The 7,422-nt window shown below is 37.0% G+C and overlaps 1 non-coding gene across 1 annotated transcript; it reads right to left on the reverse strand.

Moving 5' to 3' along the window:
- Nucleotides 1-2,336: 2,336 nt before the first annotated feature.
- On the reverse strand, nt 2,337-2,472 carry LOC144251492 (small nucleolar RNA SNORA42/SNORA80 family). The gene has a single exon (XR_013342682.1). It is a non-coding gene; the product is annotated as a small nucleolar RNA SNORA42/SNORA80 family (small nucleolar RNA).
- Between the last annotated feature and the right edge of the window lie 4,950 nt (nt 2,473-7,422).

The raw sequence follows: 7,422 nt of genomic DNA on the forward strand, positions 1-7,422 counted from the left end.
TTTATGTGGTGCTAAGGATCAAACCCAGTGCCTCATGCATGCTATGCAAGCACTCTACCACTGAGCCACTCCCCAGCCCACAATAAGTAACTTTAGAATCAGAACTAAGATAATCTGCAATCTAAATGGAAGTCCTACAATGACTGATACATGGTAAAATAAAAACTCAATTTTTTTTCTTTAATTTAAATTTTTAAAATTTTACTTTAAAATTTAAAGTAAAAATATTATTTAAATGATCTCTAAACAAAACAAATAGAGAATGTGCATGGATAGATGTGAACCTCCAAGACTGAATTTATGGTCATGTAACTTCGGTGTCATCCTGGCATCTATCATTTTCTCTAACAGGTGGTACTAGAGGTCTCTCGCCCTCACAAAACTGAACTAGGAGCTGATCCTGGCAGTGACAGTCACTTTGTTCCTATAACCTGGAAGAGAAAAGCTAAGGTCATTGCTGCTAACCTGGGAAACAGTACTGTCCTGCTGTCTTGCCTTGCCTTGACCAAAGACACAAACACATTGATCATTATACTTCAGAGACTAATATGGCAACGAACCTCACTTATACATTTTAGTGCAGCCATTTCACTGGGTACACATTTGAAAAACGGTGGGACAGATGTGAAGCCATGGTGGTGAATAAATCAGAGAGTCCATTAAAACTTATTAAAATTGAAAATAACTGTAGCCACCAAATCTTGGGAAGAAATTAATAATGCTAATGACAGTATTCACTTTAATAATTACCACCAGGGATCCAAAAAAAAGATATTTGGAATGTTACTGACTAGAAATCATAAATGACCCACCAAGTTTTGTTGCTACTATTTAGAATCTGGGTAAAAAATGCTGGAGAATAAAGGATGGAGTGTGATCCACGAGAATGTGCTATTGGTATATGTATTCTGACTGTTGAGGAAAAACAACTTTGAATTCAACCTACAGTGAGGGATAACCACTCAGAAATTAAGACTTTTATAAGAAAATGATTATAAATTTATTTCAAACTTCAATAACAAGACTATGAAAGAAACCAACAAGAACAAAAAGACTGTGCATAACTCCTTCAGGATCATAGCTCATATTACTTCATGTAAACAAGTAAAATGCTAATTCTAGAAAACTTCTAAAAAGATTTTAATCAAATGACAGAGAAATTGAGCTCAGAAATTCTCCCTTCAGAAACACCAATTCTTTTACTTTGAAAAATAAACGGCCCGCTTCTCTTGAGAATACACCTTTTTTTTTTTACTTTAAAAAAAGAAAAATAATAATAATTTCACCACTGCAAAGTAAGGAAGAAACTTTTATAAATTCTTTAGTCAAAACAAAAGACATCACTGCTGCTTATCTCAGGTTTCATTCTTTCAGAACCCTCCATGATAGAAACAAGGTCCTAGAGATGATGATCACCATGGAGACACTTCCAAGAACTGATTGCAGAAGTTTTCTCGTACTATGTTGAAAAGGCTTTCATGCCATTGCTGTCTTAACTCTGCAGTATTTTAAGAAATGTGTCACTGCTAAGTTCTGAACAAATAGTCAACTCATAAGTTAGCTCAGTGTGTCTTCATCAAAGTCCTCCTTGTTAAGGTTGAAATCTTCACATTGTATACACCACTCTCCATTTGCACTTCGACCCTTCTCTTACTTTTTGGCCTGATGTGCTAATGAAGCTCCCTGGGCCTTCCCACTCTTCTCATTTCTCCAGAACACAGAGAATTAGCTACGTGTACCCAGCACATTTTCACCCTCTTGCTGAGACACACTGCTTCAGCTGTACAGTACTAGATCGTGGTTTGATTATTTACTATTTTTGTTCCTATCAAATGGTGAAGCTTCCAGTTTTCAGAGATCTACGAGACACTTCTTACATCCAGGCCTTATCCATTTTATTCAATCAGACTAGCATCCCTGCTGTTTCCACTGCTGCTTCAAGCTCTGTTTTCTTCCAAAGTCTTAGTTATATTTCATAACACATTAATTGGTCTCTTCTCTGCACTTATAAAGTGATATTTGTGCTATAAAATAATTTACTGCGATTATATAAATTCTTATAATTTGAATACATGTAGGTGTCTTCTGTATAAACAGATGGTAAACTCTTAAAGTCAGTTTTTTTTTAATACCGTGTTTAACATACAGAAGATGTTCAATGACATCTTTCTGCTTTGTCCACTAATTTGCTTAGCATGATTTCCTAATTTCTTTTTGTCATTGATTTATCTTATTTTTTTACAACCAATTTTTAATGCTATGACCATGCACTTGAAACTATTGTGAGGGTATTTTTATGTTTATTCTATTTTATTGTTTTCTTTCTTTTTTTCTCACACTGTGCAACCCATTTCACTGCCAGCAGCCTGTGGGTACAAAAACCAGGCAATGCTTCAGAGGCACACTTGGCTCTGGCATTAAGCACCTTGAAAGCCCGAAGGGGATGAGCACGCCATAAATCCAAGCCTGTGCATTATTTGGAAAATAAATAAATGATAAAAAGTAAAGATTTAATATACTCAGAAAATTGAGGTAGCTATGAGGATGCTTGACAAGTGAAAGTGTAAGGATGTGGAAATCAACGTAAGTGATTCTGGTTTTAGTAGCATCAAAAATAATAAGACATACAGGAGCAAATTCAACAAAAGATTAATATTTTCACTATCATAATATTTTCAATAATAATTTAATGATGACATTTTCCCACTTACCAGTAAAAATGTGGCAAAACTAAAAATAGACAACAGACCTAAATGAACTCTTCTCTAACCAGGGATGAAAATTGTCAAAGTGGATACAAAAAGATGACCTACATTTTGAGTCATTAGGGAAATGGAAAACAAAACCACAATAAGATGCTTCTTTACAAACACTGAGTGGACTCAAAATGTCAGAAAAAACAAGCATTGATGAGGACGAGGAGAAACTGGAATCCTTATGTTCTACTGACAGGTTCATGAGATGCACAGCCATTTTTGAAAACAGCTTTTCAGGTCTTTAAACCATTAAATATGAAGTTACCATGTGACCTCCCATTTCCACTGTTACTCATACAAAGGGAATTGAAACTATGCTGCTATGTTTTGAATACAAGGTGTCCCCAGAAGCTCTGTTAATGAAGAAACATTCTGAGATGAAATGATTGGATTATGAGATCAGTAAACTAATCAGTAGATTGGGTGATAACTGTAGGGAAGTTGGGTATGGATGGAGGAGCTGGGTAAATGGGTTGTTCCCTGGAAAGGTTGTTCTTCCTGAAGTCCCCCTTCTCCTATCTCTCTCTTCTTTTCTCTCCTCATCCCTCCTTTTCCCTTCTTTTCTTCTCTCCTCTCTTTCTACTCCTATCCTCTCCTCCCCTCGCCTCTTCTCCTTTCCATTCCCCTCTCCCCCTCCTCTCTCTCTCTCTCTCTCTCTCTCTCTCTCTCTCTCTCTCTCTCTCTCCTTTACCTTGGGCACAGAGCAATGGAGTTGGCTATCCGTGGACACAGACCTCTGAAACCTTGAATCCCATGAATTTTCCTCCTCTAAGTTGTTCTTGTTGAGTGTTTTCATCACAGGGATAACCAAACTAAAGCCTATGCAAAAATTTGCATGAGAAAATTTCTTCATAATGACTAAAATAGCATTATTCGTAATAGACAAAAAGATGGATGAAAGATAAATCACTATTGACAGACAAATGGATGAACAAATTTAATTTGGAAGGTTCCTGATTACTGACTATATAAAATAGAGATAAAGAGCTGATCCATGCTACAATATTCTTGACCATTGAAAACATGCTGCCAAGAGAAAGAAGCCACTTCTACCAAGTTACAGCATGATTCCGTGCAAAGGAAAATGCAGAATAATGATGTCTATGTAGGTAGAGAGTCCAGACTCAGATAATCTATTGGTGGTTGTCTGGTAGGGTAGAAGGTAGCACGTAATTACTAAGGACATATCATGTAAGATTAAGATTATGAAAAGTTCTAAATTGACTGTGGTGGTAGTTACATGTATCTGTGTTTTATGAACCACTGAATTGTACAGTTTAAATGGATTACTTGTAAGGCATATGAATTGTGTCTCAATAAACTTAAAATAAATAGGTAAGAAATTGATATTGATTGCATATTCCATAGGTATGAAATATTAACAATTCACAATACCTAAACTGTGGAGCCAACCTAGATGCGCTTCAGTGGATGAATGGATAAGAAAAGTGGCATATATACACAATGGAATTTTGCTCAGCAATAAAAGAGAATAAAATCATGGCATTTGCAGGCAAATGGATGGCGCTGGAGAAGATAATGCTAAGTGAAGTTAGCCAATCTAAAAAAAAAAAAAAAAACAAATGCTGAATGTTTTCTCTGACATAAGGAGGCTGACTCATAATGAGGTAGGGAGAGGGAGTATAGGAGGAATAGATTAATTCTAGAGAGGGAAAAGGGGTGGGAGGGTGAGGGAGGGGGCAGGGGATTAGCCAGAACTGTGGAATGTGATAGACATCATTATCCAAAGTACATGTATGAAGACTCTAATTGGGTGTCAAAATATTTTATATACAGAGATATGAAAAGATGTGGCAGAGAGAAGTGATGGGAGAGGAGGGGAGGGGATAGGGTGATAGGAAGGATAGTAGAATGAAACAGACATTATTATTAGTGTGTGTATATGTGACTGCATGACCAATATGATTCTGCAATCTGTACACTCATAAAAATGAGAAATTATATCCCATCTGATTCAAATATATGATATGTCAAGGTCATTGTACTGTCCGTAAATAACTAAAAAATTGTGGAATATGTATATAATAAGAATTGTAATGCATTCCACTGACATTTGTTTATTTATTTATCTATATATTTATTTATTAAAATAGTAAAAAAATAAAGACATGAGTTGAACAGTTTTAAGCATCAAGATGATGCCTTGGCTCCTCTGCAGGTGGAAACCAAGGTAGGGAGTCCAGAGCTGACTGGCAAGGCAGGGACAGAGGGAGTGCATGGAGGTGCAGTTTTAGGCTCCTAGATACTTGGAGAGACTCATAAATTCTGGTTTCCAGAATGGAAAGCACAGAGGAATTCATTAGCCTGAAGTCTGCACCCACGACAATAGGACCAGTCTCAGGTCAGAGGAGTCACAATGGGAGAAAGAGAAGCAAAGCTGATCAACTTTCTTCAGAATCAGTGGTGTAAGAGAAAGTCAGAATGAATTAAGCTGAAGCAGAATCTGAAAAGTGACCTGCTGTGTGAGAAGTAATTCACCTTTTCTCCATGCATTGGTGGAATAACTACACCTAAGACTGTAGCACTGGAAAGGATTAGATCTGTCGATCTCCATCCCACTGAGAGACATCAGAAAATATTACCCTAGGGAACACCTTTGAACAGCCCACCTGAGTAGCTCAGTTGCTGTAAACTCCCCACCCACACCTACACTACTGGCCACAGGGGTGAAGCACTGCAGAGCTGGCAGGGTGCAAAGGACACTCCTGGGAGAGTCGACCCAAGCGAGGAACATTTCTACCACATGCCACAAAGTTCCGACCACAGTTCCTGCACCAAAAAGTTACATGAAATGAACACATACTTCTCAAAGTACAATGGCCAACAATCATATGAAGAATAAAAGTTGAATGTATTTAACTATGAAGGAAATGTAAACTAAAAGTACACTGAAATTCCCTTTCATGCCAGTCAGAATGTCAGTCATCATGAGTACAAATAGCAATAAATGGTGACAAGGATGTGGGAAATGGGAACTTCCATACACTTGGTGGACATGCAGTTAGTATAGTCACTATGCAAATCAATGTGGAGGTTCCTAAAAAGAATAAAAAAAGGATTAAAATATGATCCAACTCTACCACTCTTTGGTCTTTATCCAAAAGACCTGAAATCAGCATACTTTAGAGATGCATGCATGCCCATGTTTATAAAAACACAATTCACAAAAGCCAGGTTATAGAACTATCCTAGGTATAACTCAAGAGACATATTGATAAGGAAAACGTGAAACACACACACACACACACACACACACACACACACACAATGGAATATTATAAATATATAAAATAGATTATCTCATTTTCAGAAAATGAACGGAACTGGAGAATATCATGGTAAGCAAAGTGCAGCAGACTCAGGAAGAGAAGTATCACACGTTTTCTTTCATATGTGGAAGCTAGTGAGGCAAACAAAGAAAAGAAGGTGTCACAAAGGTAGACAGGGCACCAATAGGACAGAGGAAGAAAAACAGGCAAAGAAGGCTTGTAACACATGGGGAAGCGCTGGAGAGTGAAATCGATAAGATTATGTTATACACATGCACCAATATGCCTATGCCACAATAAAAACCCATCTTTTTGCATAGCTAATATGTACAGATACAAAGTTTTAAGTAATTATCTCCACTGTATTCTCTAGAGACTTTCAAATAAAAATTGTGAAGTTGTGTTTTGCTCTGCAGCTTTATTTTTTTTCCAATTTTTTTAGAGAGGGAAATATCCAAAAGTTAAGAAGATTTGGTTATGCAATACAGAAAACTCAAGAATTGTGAGATTTTGAATTCAAAAAGCTTATAGAAAATTATTAAAAATAATTCACATTTACTGAAAAAGAATACCAAAGTGGTGAAAGATAAACCAGTTAATAGTCCTTGGCTGATTCGTTCTGACAAGCACTTCCCCTTTCTTCGCCCTCTGATTTAGTAGTATGTATCTGTAAAATGGTTTGTGGGGGTAGGCCTAAAAAGGGAGATACTTTAAAAGTATATGACACTTGGACAAACTGCTTGAAAAGGTCACACAGGAGCAAACCTTGCCAAGCTCTCTGTTGTATCCCCAAGGCCTCTCCCAGGGTCTTCTCATGTTCCTGCCACCTCACTGGTGATAGGCACGGCTTCTTATATATCAGGTTTCAGACCAATGTCCTCTACATGCAAACCCTCACCATCCACAGAATGATTCCTCCCTGATATTCTCTTCCATAGCCTTCTGCACATTCCTGAGGAATGGATACAAAAGCTTTATGCACACGCATGCATGTCTTCCCTCCTGGTGACTGTTCTGTAACTTCATTTCATTCTTTACTTTCAAAATGACCTTCTGCAAATCATTTAACCTGCTTGTGCCACAGAAAAGTGAGAAATAGATGTTATTTGATTCTGAGAACACTTTGGAGGGAAATTGGTTAATGCAGGTTAAATCACTGCCTGGCGCATTTTATACCTTAATAGATGCATATGATGCCACTATGATTAATATTATAAGACAAAATATTCAATGTAAAAAAGACCCTGGTCAAGATTATGTACCCTGTGACTTTCAGTTTGGCAGAAGTATTTGAATATTAAGCATATTAATTATGCATAAGAAGCCTTCCCTTAACATGAATAAAATGCTCAATTGAAGATGCTATTATGTTTAGC

Source organism: Urocitellus parryii (genome assembly GCF_045843805.1).
Source record: "Urocitellus parryii isolate mUroPar1 chromosome 13 unlocalized genomic scaffold, mUroPar1.hap1 SUPER_13_unloc_9, whole genome shotgun sequence".
NCBI lineage: Eukaryota > Metazoa > Chordata > Mammalia > Rodentia > Sciuridae > Urocitellus > Urocitellus parryii.